General features: G+C 42.5%; 1 protein-coding gene across 2 annotated transcripts in view; it reads left to right on the top strand.

The window, feature by feature from the left end:
* The window catches only part of NTS (neurotensin), a 100,856-nt gene that overhangs the window by 48,361 nt on the left and 35,247 nt on the right, over positions 1-17,248 (top strand). The gene's annotated exons all lie outside the window — the stretch shown is intronic.

Genomic DNA, 17,248 nt, shown 5'->3' with positions numbered 1-17,248 from the left:
CAGGGATAAGCAGTGACAATTATTGGGTCTCAGATCACTGCTCTGTGGATTTCAACAAAGCATATAATTCCACATAAGGGAAAGTCACGGCTGCAATGGAAGATTATTAATGTACATCCTGCATCAGTCAGGCTCTTCTTTGATACATTGTGGCCCAGACTGGGCAAGACGTTGCACTAGTGCATTACTAAAAAGTATGCAAACGGACGCAAAATAGTGATTTGTTATTTGCTTTCGAGCACAAAGCTTGTTTTGTGATTGAAAGTTGCATAAAAACTGTGCACTGTTTTGCATTACTTTGCTCTACAGGGACATCCCTTGAGTAGTATGTGGGTGTTCCTCTGCTACTCTCCAAGGCGTTTGTTGAAAATCCCTGTTTAATGGTAATGGTAGACAGAGCTTTTCACAAACAAATTACTCTTCATGGATGTAGTCAGCAAGTAGGAGAAATGTTTTCATGTGAGCTGCACTGTATAGCACATTTGCAAATTAAAAATAGTTTCATAGCTAATTTAAACAGAGTTTTGTATTAGAATAGTGTCCTTCCAGTATAAAACCTTTCCTGAACTCATGCACATACCTTTGAACTTTTCAACAGCTTGATTTTTCATTGGGTTATTGTTTCAATATTAAAACTTACATGAATCTATACTTGTGTTAGAATTAAAAAAAATGTTAAAATACTCAGTTTGATGTGGTCACTGAATAAGACATTCGTGAATTGCACTTGTATATACGCTTTTTGTTTAATGAGAAAGACACACGATTTTTACTTAAATGTGAATTTATTTAATTAAATGCTTAAGTGTGCTACTGTCAGATAATTGAAAAATCTATATGTATAAAGAAAGAAAATACAAATTTAAGGTATCTGTTGGATTTATTTTCTCAACAGTGCCTCTATGTGTATTTAACTTCCACATTTTCTGCGCTATCTCTGTGTGGACCATGGTATTGGATATCCTCTGAAAGTGAGGTCAGATGAACCATAAACTGGTATTATGTTTGATTTCGGACACCCCAGAATACATTGGTGAATGCAGTGCAGTCAGCTGCACAGATTCAGATGTAGGTAATCTCAATTTACCTATTCTTAAGTACCGAATTTTACCGATTCGGTATTTATGAATAGGTAAATGGGATGTAGATAATTTTTCAGTAACAATAACCGAATCGTTAAGATTCCGTAATTAGGAATCGGTATTTACCGTATCCGTAAATACCGATTCAGTAATTTCCATTAATTCCTCAGGGCCTGAAGGCCCATTAGAATGAATGTGAATTACCGATTTGGTATTTACCTATTCAGTATTTATCGAATTGGTAATAGGGGGAACCCTTTCAAGGGTTGCAGAGTGTCACATTGACACCCTGTTGCACCCCTGAATTGTGCATGGGTGCACATGTGGCACACATACATGCCCTGAGGGCATGTATGTCTGCCACATGGCACTGAATAAATGGGACAAAATTGCTTTTTAAAAGGCATTCGGAATTTACCACCAACTAATAGTTGGTGATAAATGCAGATTCAGTGAACTGCTTTATTAAACATCTAGTGATGTCCCAAACAAAGTTGGCGATGGCAGGCATTCTTCTCCGGCAATCCTGGCGGGGGCGGTGATGTAAAATTGCAACTTGAGTCACCTTCACGCAGTGGACTGTGACAGACAGCCGTATGCTTTCTCCCCACACAGTCTCGCACTCATGTGAGTATTTTCGACCATCTGGGGAGGCGCCACGTTGTCTCTTCCAGAAACTACACTACACTGTTCGCAAGTTGAACGCAGTGCTCCTGAACTAAAGGTGTGCCAGAAAAACGGTACTTGCAAACAGTTCACATCTCCAAACCAAATCCCATCCCAGAGGAACGGGTACGACACATGCTCGGTGATTCAAGTGAAATTTATTAAAAGAGGCTCTGTTGCTGAAATAGTGAAATGTTAGGGCAGACACGTTTCAGCCTTGCGACTCTCTTCAGTGCCCACTTCACTACAGATAATATGTCGCCAGGGGGCTTATGATTTCAAAGTTCAGAATGGTCTTCTCTGATTGAAGCATCTTGTCAGCCCAACCTCGTCGGCTTCTACCTCCGCCTCTCCTGCGACAGTCCATGTCGGAGTTATCATATATATATATAATTCAATGAAAAAACCATAGGTTTCAGGCCTTATATAGTTAGGAATTAGCATTTAAAAAAACGTTGAAATTCACTCAATTAACTATAAGTTTTAGGGGTGTTATAGTTAGCTGGACATTTCACTCGTACAAAACCATTGAAATTGCTCCTTTATAGTTAGTTGGACTAACTATATTTCGCGCACCCGCAATCCACTGCTGATGATGTCACATATTACATCAATCATGACATGGTCAGTGACATCACTGATGACATCACTGATGACATCATCCAGTGAATGTGGTTTGCTTCGTTATTTAATTATTCATTATATATAGCAATTTGCATTGAAGAATGAGTGGATATATAAAAACAAATATTTGGATTGAGGATTTTATAGCAATGTAATTGACTGTTTACTTTAACAATGTATAGTGTCTCACTAAATATAGTGGATAGTGGCTAAACTCTGTGAGTATCTGTATCACTTTGTCAGTTGTTGTGTAAACTGGTTCTCCAGTTGATTACTAGCTATGTGAAAGTCTATATTACTTATTAATTAGTTAACTGAGTCTTTGTATAGGAGAGTGAATGCGTGTGTGGTTCGGTGGGGGGTGTGTGAGTGCCTAAAGATGTATGAATAGTTGATTCAGTAGATATTTTAGGTTAAAACTACATGTTATAATAGTTGTTTGGGTGAGTGAATATCTTTATGGGAGTGGTGATGAGCAAATATATTTCTCTTTGGTGCATGTCCAACAAAGTAGAAAAATAAAAGGCAGTGTATATGTCAGTTTATATGTCAGTTTTTGTATATAAATAAGTATTCATAAGACTCAATGATTCTGTAAGTGACTATATGGATGACTGTATACTTGTAATAATTATTTTACAATACAGTAAGTATGACTTACTATGTAAATGAATAGATGAAGTGGTGTTTTTATAAGTGTGCAGCTAAGTAAGTATGCAAGCATGATCCATTCTTTGCATAAGTGAGTAGAATAACTTCATATTTTAATAGGTTGTGTGCTGGTGTGTAATGACGATATAGGTGTATAAGTATTTTTCATAGTGTTCTATTTTTCATTGACAGCATGTATGATTGAATCTACAAGTAAGTGATTAGATGTGTGTATACATCTAGGAATCACTGAGTGGGTTTTTAGATACTTGTATTGCTGTGTCAAAGGATTCAAATATGATACTCTGTATTTTACAAAGAGTGATGAAAGATTTTACTAGTGTATGAAAAGGTGTATGTTATTGTCACATGGATGATGTCATCAGTGATGTCATCAGTGATGTCATTTGAGATGTCATCAGTGATGTCACTGACCATGTCATGAATGATGTAATATGTGACATCATCAGCAGTGGATTGCGGGTCCAACTAACTATATAGGAGCGATTTCAATGGTTTTGTATGAGTGAAATGTCCAGCTAACTATAACACCCCTAAAACTTATAGTTTATTGAGTAAATTTCAAAGGTTTTTTAAATGGTAAGTGGTAAGTGGTGCACTTTCCACGGCCAAGGCTGCCGTGCAGTAATGTTGAATACCAATGCCCTGGTGCGGGTGCGCGATATATAGTTAGCGCTTATAACTATATATGGAATTTCAATGGTTTTATGCGAGTAAAATAAGGTTTTGTAAATGCAAATCCCTAACTATATATGGCCTAAAACCAATGGTTTTTTCATTGAATTTTCAAGGTTTTGTAAATGCAAATTCCTAACTATATATCCACTATAACCTATGGTTTTTTCTGTGAATTTCATTGGTTTTTTAATAGCAAATATGAAAAGCTTTAAAATGTCAAGTACGTGATAGATAAAAACATTTTCGTATTTATGCACGCTGATGTGCTTTGAACGCTGCACCCCCCCCCCTCCCCTCTTTTGTCTTAGTAGTACTCTCTCTTTGCAGATACTGAAGGGTAGTTAACGCAGGCCTTTACCCCCATTGTAATCCGTCGTGCCTGCTTGTCTCTCCATTTGATTGATTGTTGTCCAAGCATTTACTGTTTTAGAATTGGTTCTCTTTGGATCATTCTCTATTTACAAACAAGCACAAAGTCGCAATACTCTGTTTAGTCTTTGCAGATAGTGAAAAATCGTGTAAAAAAATAAAAGTAATCGAGCAAAATCAGTAGGCCACTAATTGGATCTCTTTTTGACCTCGCTAAAATAGAAATATTAGGAACAACCCTTCATGAGAAATACGAAAATAGTGAGATGAACTGAGCTCCACACCATGAGGGCTGCAAGACAGCTCGGCTCCATCACCCATCCCGCACAAAATAACGACAAACCCTATGCAAATATTAAAAATATAGACAACACACCAGCAAAGAAACAGGGTAAAACATTTTATTAAAAAACTATTTACATAAAGTTGGTTTATAAGATGATGTCAGTAGTGGACCGATGTGTGAATAGGTCGAAAGCAGCACAAGGCTCCAAGATCCGGATGGCAAGCTCCTGGATGTTGGGTGCCATAGTTCAGAGTTCTGAGTTTGAGCCTTTTTCAATGCCTGTGCTTTGTTGAATCAAAATGGCGGCTTGACACAAAGCTGACTCAAGCGTTGCTACTGATGCTATGCAGACCAAAACTGGTTTTCAGTTTGTACATTTTTCTAGATTTTTCAATCCAAGTTTGGTTGACTTTGTAGAACGATGGCTTCAAATTTTCAACATACGGTGTGGTGGCGCTGACTGGGAGGGGGCGCTTCGCTCCTGCCCCCTCCCCAAGTAAGATTTTCATACGTGAAAGTACGTTAATGGTTTTGGTCCCTGAGTTGCTTCGATGTCACTGCCATTCTCAATGGCATAAGTTCTGGATGTTGGGTGCCATAGTTAAGAGTTCTGAGCAGTGCTTGTAACACTGTCTGAAGCTTATTTCCACCTACTGCAGCTTCACTATTCTCAAAGTAAGTGAGTGTCGTTTGTGGACCTGACTGCATTAGAAAACAATGTGATATGTTACCTTTCTAAACAGCTTGACGGAGGCCCCTGAGGGGCGGTGTAATGGCCATGGACTCGGAGAAGACGCTTGGCTCCGACACCCTCCCCAAGTCTTATAGCACTGGTGTAGCCTGAGATCGCCCCCGACATAGGCGGCCGGCTCCCGGGGTCCGGCAGAACTTTTTGCCTTTTGATGACTCTTCAATTCTGAACCTTGTCCCACAATCTGTTTGACCTGAAGACACGCTGTAGTGGGGCGCCCCTTTACCGTTTCAGTTGCCATTCCGCCCGCTTTTGCTACACTGTGCCTCTTCCGCCATTCAGCTGTTTACCGCCCGCTCTTGCGACTACAGCGTCTCGCTCATCATGTAGTTGAGTTGCTCCCGCTCTTGCGGTGCAGAGATAGGCGGCTGCCACAGGACTCTCAAAATGGCGGCCGGCTCTTCGGTTTTGGGCCTGGTCCACTAAAATGGCCCTGGGACACCTTTGAACTCGGACGCTTCCCTGATAGGGCTTGGGTCCCATTCTCGAAAAGCGTCCCCTCAGCCGTGAAGATTCTACAAAAGTCTTGGGGGCCTCCGACTCCCGCAGGCTTCTGGTGGGGAGCGGCTGCCATGATTGCTCGTGGAATGGCCATGACGGAGCTACGAGACCCCAAGACTTTTGTAGAATCTTCACGGCTGAGGGGACGCTTTTCGAGAATGGAGCCCAAGCCCTAGCAGGCAAGCGTCCGAGTTCCAAGGTGTCCCAGGGCCATTTCAGTGGACCAGGCCCAAAACCGAGGAGCCGTCCGCCATTTTAAGAGCCATGTGGCAGCCGCCTATCGCTGCACTGCAAGAGTGGGAGCAACTCAACAACATGGTGAGCGAGACGCTGTAGCCGCAAGAGCGGGCGCAACTCAGCTAGATGGCCGCCACCTGGGGAGGCCCGTTCACGCCGCCTCCCCCACGCCCCCTCCCCCCCCAGGCCGCCGCACGCCAATTTTCGGAGCAGCATTGTAGGATACCAAAACCAGTTTACTGGACATCACCTGGGTGCCTGTCGTACATGTTGTGTCAGCCATGGGACACTGGACACAGTCCCATCAACATCTCAACGCGTTCTGCTGCCTTGGGACTATTCGCACAACAGACCGCTACTGACGAGGCCTCCCCCCGCACCACCCGGGACGCCCCACGCTGTTTTTCTGTGCTGCATTGTAGGATCCCAAAACCAGTGCGGCACCCAGGCGACATCACCTGGGTGCCGTCCAGAACTCTGCACGTTGTGCTGCCTTGGGACTATTCGCACAAAAGACAGCTTCTAACCATTGTTGCTTTTTGAGTTGAAAAATGTTTAAATGTTTTTAGTTTTTGTTCCGTTCATTATAGTTAAAAGGTAATAAAGTTTTATAATCTTACTTTGTTGGAGTGTTATCTATTTTTTTTAAAACGGGTGAATAGGGCCTTGAATCGGGTTATTGTCATGTGTGGGCTTTGGAAGTGTGCTGCTGCAGGATCGGACATTTCAAACTCAAATGCACGTTCTTTTTCTTACCTTTCCGAAGCATGGAGCGCAATAGCAGGCAGAGAAAGGGTGATGCACGTGTTGAACACTACCTGACCTGGCAAGTTGCTGGCAGTGCCCCCCCGCACGCTCCTGAAAGAGGGCACACACACACCGCCGCCCCGAGTACTTCACAAATCTTTAAAAGACCATGCGCTTGTTCATGAGGCTTAAATGGTTTATCACCTCTTCTAGAACCCCTGCATCGACCCTCTGACGTTTCCTGGAAAAATTACCATGTAACACAATACCAAGCCCTGTCAGCTGAAACCCCCAAGGAATCGTGGGGCATATTATCAAGGGGGTTTATCTCCGCTTTTTTGGCTTTAAAAGCCATGAAAGCGGAGATAAAATTATCTCCCTATTACCAAGCTGTCGCTAACACCAGTTAGTGACAGCTAAAAGGAGATAGCGACCATCTTGGGCCCCGCTTTGCATGTCAGTGATACTTATCACTAATGACATGCAAGGTGGCGTGCCAAGATGTTAGCGACTGGAAACAGTCCCTAACATCGCTATCTCCTATTACCAACTTTTGGAGATATTCGCGCTAAGCACGAATATCTCCAAAATCTAACACCTGCCCTGAGCAGTTCTTAGCCATGTTATCCAATGGGAGGTGGATTACATGGCTATGAGCATTTGCTCGATAATACATGAATATCGCTGACTTTTCTGCGATAATAGCAAGGTTTATCTGCGATAAAAATCGCCGATGTGCGGCGATAATTTTTGTCTCTAAACAAGTTAGAGACAAAAATTATCGCTAGTTGTTCGTAATATGCCCCCGGGTTTTTGCTTGCAGAAATCGGGAGGCGGGAGACTAGCACTGAAATCAGTAGTCACACGCCTGAATCGGGAGGGTTGGCATGTCTGAATTCTCTACAGCTGGGGCCATAAACTACATCCGCAGGGGTAGGTGATAGCCTGGGATCAGCCTGGCATCTAAAATGGCTGCCGTGCACGACAAAATTGTGGCATTGGAAAAAAAGCAAGATGGCGCAGCCGCTGGAAGAGATGTATCAACATATATCAGCCTCCTCAGCCACCCTCAGGAAACATAGGGGATTAGGATACGTCTCCCGCACCCCCTTATACCTAGTAATTTAATTAACGAAGCACAAAATGGCGAATTCCCGTTTCGCTACCAGTTTGCGGCCCAGTTCGCGGCCCGTGAAGCGCTTCTACCGTGAAAAATCATTTTTTTTTTATTTTCCCCACGGGACCCTTTAATAACCCCAACAACATTCCTAGGGGGTCAAGAGGGTGATACCTTGCCCCCTTTCATTAAATTCCCCCTTCGTTTTTCACCTCTTCTTCTCTCTCGATCCTACCGAGAGACAAGATGGCGGCCGCTCCGGACTGTCACGCAGCAAAAAAAAAAAAAGCTCACGCACAGCCGCTGGAAGAGATGTATCAACATATATCAGCCTCCTCAGCCACCCTCAGGAAACATAGGGGATTAGGATACGTCTCCCGCACCCCCTTATACCTAGTAATTTAATTAACGAAGCACAAAATGGCGAATTCCTGTTTCGCTACCAGTTTGCGGCCCAGTTCGCGGCCCGTGAAGCGCTTCTACCGTGAAAAATCATTTTTTTTTTCTTTTCCCCACGGGACCCTTTAATAACCCCAACAACATTCCTAGGGGGTCAAGAGGGGGATACCTTGCCCCCTTTCATTAAATTCCCCCTTCGTTTTTCACCTCTTCTTCTCTCTCGATCCTACCGAGAGACAAGATGGCGGCCGCTCCGGACTGTTTAGAATGTTGACAGACACCGGAGAGCCAATCAGCTTTCTGCGCGCAAAGTTCCGAAACGTGAAAAGTAAGCGGACCGGATCGCTGCCCGGAGCGCTGTTACAGATATATATCTTGATTTAAACGTTAATTTCTCAAAATCCACTGAAGCACATATATTGAGACCTAGCAAAGGCACATCAGGCTAACAGTCCCTACAATTTTGCCAAGTTTCGTGCAAATCCATTCAGCCGTTCGAGCTAAAAGTGAGTCCAACCGCCCTATGGAAAAATGAATGGGAAAAACGCGTTTTGGGACCCCCCTTTTTTCTCGGCCCCCCCTTGACGAAACCCGACCAAATTTTCAGGGGCTGCTCAGAAACAAAATGTGCCATTTTCCTGAAAATTTCAGCCGATTCCGTCCACGAACGCCAAAGTTATTAGACATAGAATTTTCAAAAATCCCATAGGGAATTAATCCTAACTATATATACCTACTGGCGATAGCCAGTAGGTAATATATATATATATATTCACTGAAAAAACCATAGGTTATAGACTATATATAGTTAGGAATTTGCATTTACAAAACCTTGAAAATTCACTGAAAAAACCATTGGTTATAGACCATATATAGTTAGGGATTAGCATTTAAAAAACCTTATTTTACTCGCATAAAACCATTGAAATTCGCATATATAGTTAGTTGCGCTAACTATATATCGCGCACCCGCAATCCACTGCTGATGATGTCACATATTACATCATTCATGACATGGTCAGTGACATCACTGATGACATCACTGATGACATCTCAAATGACATCACTGATGACATCACTTTCGGGGGGATTCATCAAGCGGGGGCCAAGATAAAAGGGGGGTCCCAAAACGGGGTTTCCCCATGTTAATTTCCATAGGGCAGTCAAACTCACTTTGAGACCGAACGGCTGAATGGTTTTCCACCAAACTTGGCAAAATTGTAGGGGCTGGTAGCCCGATGTGCCTTTGCTATGTCTTAAGATATGTGCTGCAGTGGATTTTGAGTAATTTAGGTTCACAAAAAATATATATATCTATAGGCGCGCCCCGGTACGCGCACCGGGGAGTGCACTGGGCGTGCTACGCGACTTGCGCACTTAAAGCTGATTGGCTCACGGGTGTCTGTAAACATTGGAAACAGTCCGGAGCGGCCGCCATCTTGTGTGTCGGTAGGATCGAGACACAAGAGGTGGCAAAAAAAGGGAGAAATGACCATAAGGGGGCAGGGTAGACCCCCCTGACCCCCTAGGTTTGATGTGGGGGCTATAATAGGGTCCAGAGGGGCAAAAAAATAAATAAATAAATTCGATTTACGTGTGGGGAGCGCCCGGTACGCGCTCCGGGGAGCGGACCGGGGAGCGTAGCATGGGGAAAACCCAGTTTATTTACTGTGTCACCTCTACGACTCTTTCTTGCGTCAATATGTCCCTTTTGCATACATTACACCTGACGTAGGTATAATGTGGCGCAGGGGCTAACAAAGTGACACATCTACCTAGATGCGTCACTTTGTAAATATGACTGAATAAGGTGCATTATTTACAGCACTGGTGCGTCACAAAAAGTGACCCACCGGTGGCGTTAAAGAGATGCATGGCCTCATAAATGAGGCCTTCAGTCTTCTACTCATGCGTCATATTAAATTTATGACGTATTATGTCGGAAGTTCTTACAGATACGTCAGTATTTCAGACGTATCCGTAAGCGCAAAAGTGATGCATTGCTGGAGTGTGTCTCAAAAATTATGCAACTCCAGCAATGCATCCTTTCACATGGGGCCTGGCCCCATGTGAAAGGGCCTGCACGCCTGCTGTGAAACAGGCGTAAGGTTTGGACGCAACAGCGTCATAAAAGTGACTCAGTGATATCTCATAGGTTTCACTGCGTCACCTCTACGACCCATTCTTGCGTCAATACGTCCCTTTTGCTTACATTACACCTGACGTAGGTATAATGTGGTGCAGGGGCTAACAAAGTGACACATCTACCTAGATGCGTCACTTTGTAAGTATGACTGAATAAGGTGCATTATTTACAGCACTGGTGCGTCACAAAAAGTGACGCACCGGTGGCGTTAAAGTGACGCATGGCCTCATAAATAAGGCCTTCAGTCTTCTAGTCATGTGTCATATTAAATATATGACATATTATGTCGGAAGTACTTACAGATACGTCAGTATTTCAGACGTATCTGTAAGCGCAAAAGTGATGCATTGCTGGAGTGTGTCACAAAAATTATGCAACTCCAGCAATGCATCTTTTTTTACCCTTCCACACCCCCGTTCCTTTTCAACATTTTCTTTGAATATCCACATTCCCCATATTCACTCTCCTTCTCCTTACTTTCCTTCCCAACACTCACCTTCTTTCAGTCCCCCTACTTCACTTCCTTTCTCCTCTCATACCTTTCTGTTCTTTCTTACTCATTTTCCTTTCCATTATCAATGCACTCCACTTTACTTACTCTTTTTCATTTTTTTAAGAATGTAGCTCTTTGATGAGAATTGGAGGTAGTTCTGAAAAGAACTTTTTTTTTCTTCTTTTTTCTTTTTTAAGAACGAACGAGCAAAAAAAACAAAATAAATTAGGGCTGGGAACGGCAGCGATGGTTCTCCAATGCTCGACCCATGAGCAGGACACTTTGCTCCCCAAAGGTAAGGAGTTGATCGCAGTATCTGCATTTCAGGACACCTTTGTTGAATGCAGGTTGTATATTTGGAACCAGCTCCTGCGATAGCCCCCTCACAGAATTAGTTGCTCCTCCGGTGGATGTAGAGGCCCCATCACTGGGAACCTCTTGTGCCAGAGCCCTGACACTTTCCCGGGCAAAATTCTGGGGGTGCCTCCCCTCCACATGGCGTATCATTGTGAAGTTCCCAAAAGAATATTTCTTTTTGGGGTCACCCCGTGACAGGACATTTTTGCAGATCCTGCACTCCACTTTTGGAGCATTCACCTTTTTCTGTCCTTCTGGTATGGAAATTTTTTTCCAGATGAAATGCTCTTTCACCTTTGGCTGAGGAGGCTCTTCATCGATGAATTCAGGCTCATCTTCACTGCTGGATTGTCTGGCAGCCATGATTAATCAAGCAAGATGGAAGAGAAAAAAAGGCAGGTCTTTCAGTCACAAAAGTGAAAGAAGAAGTGAAGGAAATGGGTGGGGATTTCATTCTTTGTAAAAAAAACTGTTAGCAACCAATGAAAAGTGTTATTTTAAGGTCACATGACTTGACGCTCTGACGCTGCGCGCACCGGAGCGCTTCCGGGTGCGCATATGCGGCGCGAACGTAGGTGCTTCCGGGGCGCACATGCGGTGCGAACGTAAGCGCATACGCGGCGCGAACGTAGGCGCTTCCGGGGCGCATACGCGGTGCGAACGTAGGCGCTTCCGAGGCGCATACGCGGCGCGAACGTAGGCGCTTCCGGGGGCGCTTATGCGGTGCGCCGAAGTGACGTTTTGATAGTTTCACGGAAATGCAAAATTATTTTCATTTCCTTATTCAAAAAAACTGCTTTTATATGTATGGTACTAAATGTCTTGCGTAATCACTAACTTTTCATTCATATTTTTTTACACGAACGCAAGTAGCGCTCTGGGTGCGCTTTCCGGAGAGCTTACCGGTGCGTGGACCCAGAATAATACTAATTAATACTCACACAAATCAGCAAATTAAAAAAAAATCGTAGGTTACAAACTCGATATAGAAAGGAATTAGCATTTAAAAAACCTATAAAATTCACTGAAAAAACCATAGGTTTCACACCAGTTATAGTTTGGAATTAGCATTTAAAAAACCTATTAAATTCACTGAAAAAAAACATAGGTTTCACACCAGTTATAGTTACCTGGAAATTTTTTCTGACATAAAACGATTTCAATTCCCACGTTATAGTTAGTTGGACTCACTGCAATGCACTGCTGATGATGTCACATATTACATCACTCATGACATGGTCAGTGACATCACCAATACATCTTCAATCTATAGTCAGTTTTAAATTCCAAAAATGAAGCAGTGAGAAAACCCACTTAACTTACTTCTCAGTACTATGCCAGGATCTTAAAACGATGATGTCAGCCAGTATCGATGGGATTTTTGATGTTATGCCCTCCTAATCAGAATATGACATACAAAGGCGCCTGAGCACATAAAAGCAGAATACAGTGCTATGTATTTTAACATAAAGGTGTTTTCTCTGTGCATGATAAGTGTGCATTCCCGACATTCTGAATGTTTCACCTGTTGAATGTCCACTAGATCCAAACTCTATTGTAGCACCTTTATTTTCTCCCTCACACAAGAGCCTTTCTGTGTCCTAGTCTGCTTGAATGAGCTAGTGATTGTATCCAACCCACATAGATGCCCACATGCATCAAACTCCCGTTTTGCGATTCCAAATTTGCGATTTTTACCGAATCGCAAATAAGGAATCGCAAAACGGGATGCATTATTGAAAGTGCATAATATTTGCGATTCGGTAAAAATCGCAATTTTTACCGAATCGCAAATATTATGCGAATTCCAATTTGCGATTTCGCAATTCCCATTGATTCCTATGGGCCAAAAGGCCCATAGGAATCAATGGTAATAGCGAATTCGCAAATTGGAATTCGCAAAATGTTGATGCATTCCATGGGTGCAGGGGGGGTCCAAAGGACCCCCCCCTGCACCCCTGAAATGTATTTTAACATGGATGTTTCACACACACATGTCCTAAGGACATGTGTGTCTGTAACATGACAATGTTTAAAATGCTAATTTGAGCATTTTAAACATTTTTCGCAAATTACGTAATTTGCACTTTATCTTTAAATTCGCAATTTTTTTAAGAATGATGCATTGCATTTAAGGAATCGCAAAAATGCGATTCCTTAAATGCAATCACATTTTAGAAAATCGCAAAATTAGCGATTTTAAACAAAAACAAATGATGCATCTCAAAAAGCATTTTTGGAATCGCAAACGGCCGATTTTAAGGAATCGCACCGTTTGCGACTCCAAAAATGCTTGATGCATGTGGGCAAGAGTGACTTTAAATTCCCCACCCAGGGCTAGTGGTCCAACAGGGGGAAATCCTCATCTATGATTGTCCCATAGCAGCTGTTCACTAAGAACATATCCCGACCTCTCTCAAGGTAGAGCAGTGGAAAATGAATAATGTTTTGCAATTCGTAAAAAAATAAGCATATACATTCAATTATTTTCTTCTGACAAAACGGTCATAACACATATGACATGCCAAGGAGGAATTCGTATCATGGTTATTTTGCAAAATGACTTTTCGACTTAAATTTCTAAAGGTCTCATCCACAGGGTTGCAAGTTCATCACACTGTTAACCAACATTTGACTTACTCCTATCGTTTCATGAAATTCTTTAGTTGGTCGTTTTAGCATAAGATAGAGTGATACAGATCTACAGTCAGTTTGATGGAATGGCATGGACAATGCATTTCCTAAAGTGCAGGTTTCAAGTAATCCAACACATCAAAGCAAAGGATTTCTCTTCACCTAGAAGCCATAATATAAGCAAATCAAAGTTCAAACCATCAGGATCTGGTTCCCTTGCAGAAGAACTCCTTCTCACACTATCATTAAAACTGTAACATTTTTCTCTTTGCGATTATGTGATGCCAGATCCTGGACCCATTTAAAATGGGCTTCTACAGGATGCTCATCTCAAAATCATTTTTCCTTGCTTCTTTTCATATCACTACTCCTGTGAAGGAAGGACTTAAATATCCCCATACTATTCCTGCCTGGCAGAGTTTCCATATATATCAAAACATGTTTGACCTGTAATTTACATCTCAAGCTGTGACAGCATCTAAACTGTGATTATCACTCAGCATCCAAGGTTTCCTTTAATGTTATGCCCTCCTAATCCGAACATGACATATACAGGCAAAATAGTAGATAAAAGCAGAGGAAACATCCTTCCTCTATACAGTGCAATGTATTTGAACATAAAAGTATTCCCCCCTGTGCTGGAAATGTGTGTATCCCTGACATTCTGAATGGTTCACCTTCCATGTCCACTGAATCCATATTCTTTTTTCTCTTATATTATTCTGCTCTCCTGCCCACCCGGCTTTACACCATCTTCCCACACTCTTGCTTCTTCACCCCACCACCACTGTGGCCCAGTCTCCCTGCCATCCTTAGGAGTTTACTGATTTAGCACTCTGTGGAATACATTGTAACTTTATTTCCCTTTCTAACACCCGCTCCAACGCTCTGTGCACAGGCGTTTATGTCGGTGTTTTGTACTGCTTTATAAGCAAAAAATATTTTTGTAATGAAGAAGAATCCAGCCACACTGACCAATTCCTCTCCATTCCCTGTCTAATTGATCACCTTTCCTATCTATTCTTCTTTTTTTTGCAAGAGTTCCTGCACTTTAAGCACTTCTTCGAACATCAAATAGTCCTCTTTCAATTTAGGGCGTTGCACTCTTTGCCGATGTGCACCAGATGCTTTTAGAAACTCTTACCCTCTACTCTAGGAAATAGTAATGAAGTTTGAGATAATCCATCTTTCGTTTGTCGTTCAAGCAGAATTTCATGAGCATTCCCAATAGTCAGATCTGTCCACTGTGGTCAAAGGTTAATCAATTAAACTTCCATTATTGTCTGAGCTAAGTGTATTCTTCCATTGTGATTTCCGTATCAGCATCTGCCAGAATGCTAAATAAATAAATTAAATTAAATTGTTGTGTCTTATAAAGCGCACTGCTACCCGGAGGCCTCGTAGCGCTATAGACCGCTGGGGAACCCGTCCTGGCTTTCCCTGTGAGATAGTCCCTCCTGGGGGTCTCCAAGGTGAAACCAGGCATCCCCGGCGTTTGTGTGGGGCCGTTGTGGAGATGAGGCAAGCTAATGCCCAGAGTTGCCGAGTGTGCTCCCTGGTCGGAGTAGGCACCGATGCGAGAATTATCAGTCCGCTGATCCTGGTCCAAGACCCTGCCGCGTCGGGAATCGAACCCTGGTCCCGGGCCGTTCTCTGCACTCGGGTCTGCCGCCTCTAACCAGTGAGCCACACCTCTCCACACCTAAGAAATGACGATTGGACCTCTGGAAGTGTTTTACTCTATAGTATTCACCGTATTCTCTACTGTACTAATGACGCCTGCAAACTGCTCCATTTTCTCATCTAAAGTCTCCAGTTTGTTCTTTATATTTCTCTTTTTGATGATTTTTGCATTTTATTGGAATTCTGTACTTCTAATAGGATATTCAGTGAAAAGGTCCATATCAGCATTTTCTATTTGCCATTCCTTCTTTTCATTCCCCTGAAGATTTCAATGTTCTTTTTTCTCAGTGTTTCTGTTCTCCTTTCCAGTATCACTGTCCCGTTTGAGCCAAATTTGGTTTGCATCTTATCTCTACCTTTGGATTCAGGGTGATACCTTGCCCCCTTTCATTAAATTCCCCCTTCGTTTTTCACCTCTTCTTCTCTCTCGATCCTACCGAGAGACAAGATGGCGGCCGCTCCGGACTGTCACGCAGCAAAAAAAAAAAAAGCTCACGCACAGCCGCTGGAAGAGATGTATCAACATATATCAGCCTCCTCAGCCACCCTCAGGAAACATAGGGGATTAGGATACGTCTCCCGCACCCCCTTATACCTAGTAATTTAATTAACGAAGCACAAAATGGCGAATTCCTGTTTCGCTACCAGTTTGCGGCCCAGTTCGCGGCCCGTGAAGCGCTTCTACCGTGAAAAATCATTTTTTTTTTCTTTTCCCCACGGGACCCTTTAATAACCCCAACAACATTCCTAGGGGGTCAAGAGGGGGATACCTGACATAAAACGATTTCAATTCCCACGTTATAGTTAGTTGGACTCACTGCAATGCACTGCTGATGATGTCACATATTACATCACTCATGACATGGTCAGTGACATCACCAATACATCTTCAATCTATAGTCAGTTTTAAATTCCAAAAATGAAGCAGTGAGAAAACCCACTTAACTTACTTCTCAGTACTATGCCAGGATCTTAAAACGATGATGTCAGCCAGTATCGATGGGATTTTTGATGTTATGCCCTCCTAATCAGAATATGACATACAAAGGCGCCTGAGCACATAAAAGCAGAATACAGTGCTATGTATTTTAACATAAAGGTGTTTTCTCTGTGCATGATAAGTGTGCATTCCCGACATTCTGAATGTTTCACCTGTTGAATGTCCACTAGATCCAAACTCTATTGTAGCACCTTTATTTTCTCCCTCACACAAGAGCCTTTCTGTGTCCTAGTCTGCTTGAATGAGCTAGTGATTGTATCCAACCCACATAGATGCCCACATGCATCAAACTCCCGTTTTGCGATTCCAAATTTGCGATTTTTACCGAATCGCAAATAAGGAATCGCAAAACGGGATGCATTATTGAAAGTGCATAATATTTGCGATTCGGTAAAAATCGCAATTTTTACCGAATCGCAAATATTATGCGAATTCCAATTTGCGATTTCGCAATTCCCATTGATTCCTATGGGCCAAAAGGCCCATAGGAATCAATGGTAATAGCGAATTCGCAAATTGGAATTCGCAAAATGTTGATGCATTCCATGGGTGCAGGGGGGGTCCAAAGGACCCCCCCTGCACCCCTGAAATGTATTTTAACATGGATGTTTCACACACACATGTCCTAAGGACATGTGTGTCTGTAACATGACAATGTTTAAAATGCTAATTTGAGCATTTTAAACATTTTTCGCAAATTACGTAATTTGCACTTTATCTTTAAATTCGCAATTTTTTTAAGAATGATGCATTGCATTTAAGGAATCGCAAAAATGCGATTCCTTAAATGCAATCACATTTTAGAA

This window comes from Lissotriton vulgaris, chromosome 1_1 (assembly GCF_964263255.1).
Source record: "Lissotriton vulgaris chromosome 1_1, aLisVul1.2, whole genome shotgun sequence".
Lineage (NCBI taxonomy): Eukaryota > Metazoa > Chordata > Amphibia > Caudata > Salamandridae > Lissotriton > Lissotriton vulgaris.
This window is presented reverse-complemented; position numbering and strand designations above follow the sequence as displayed.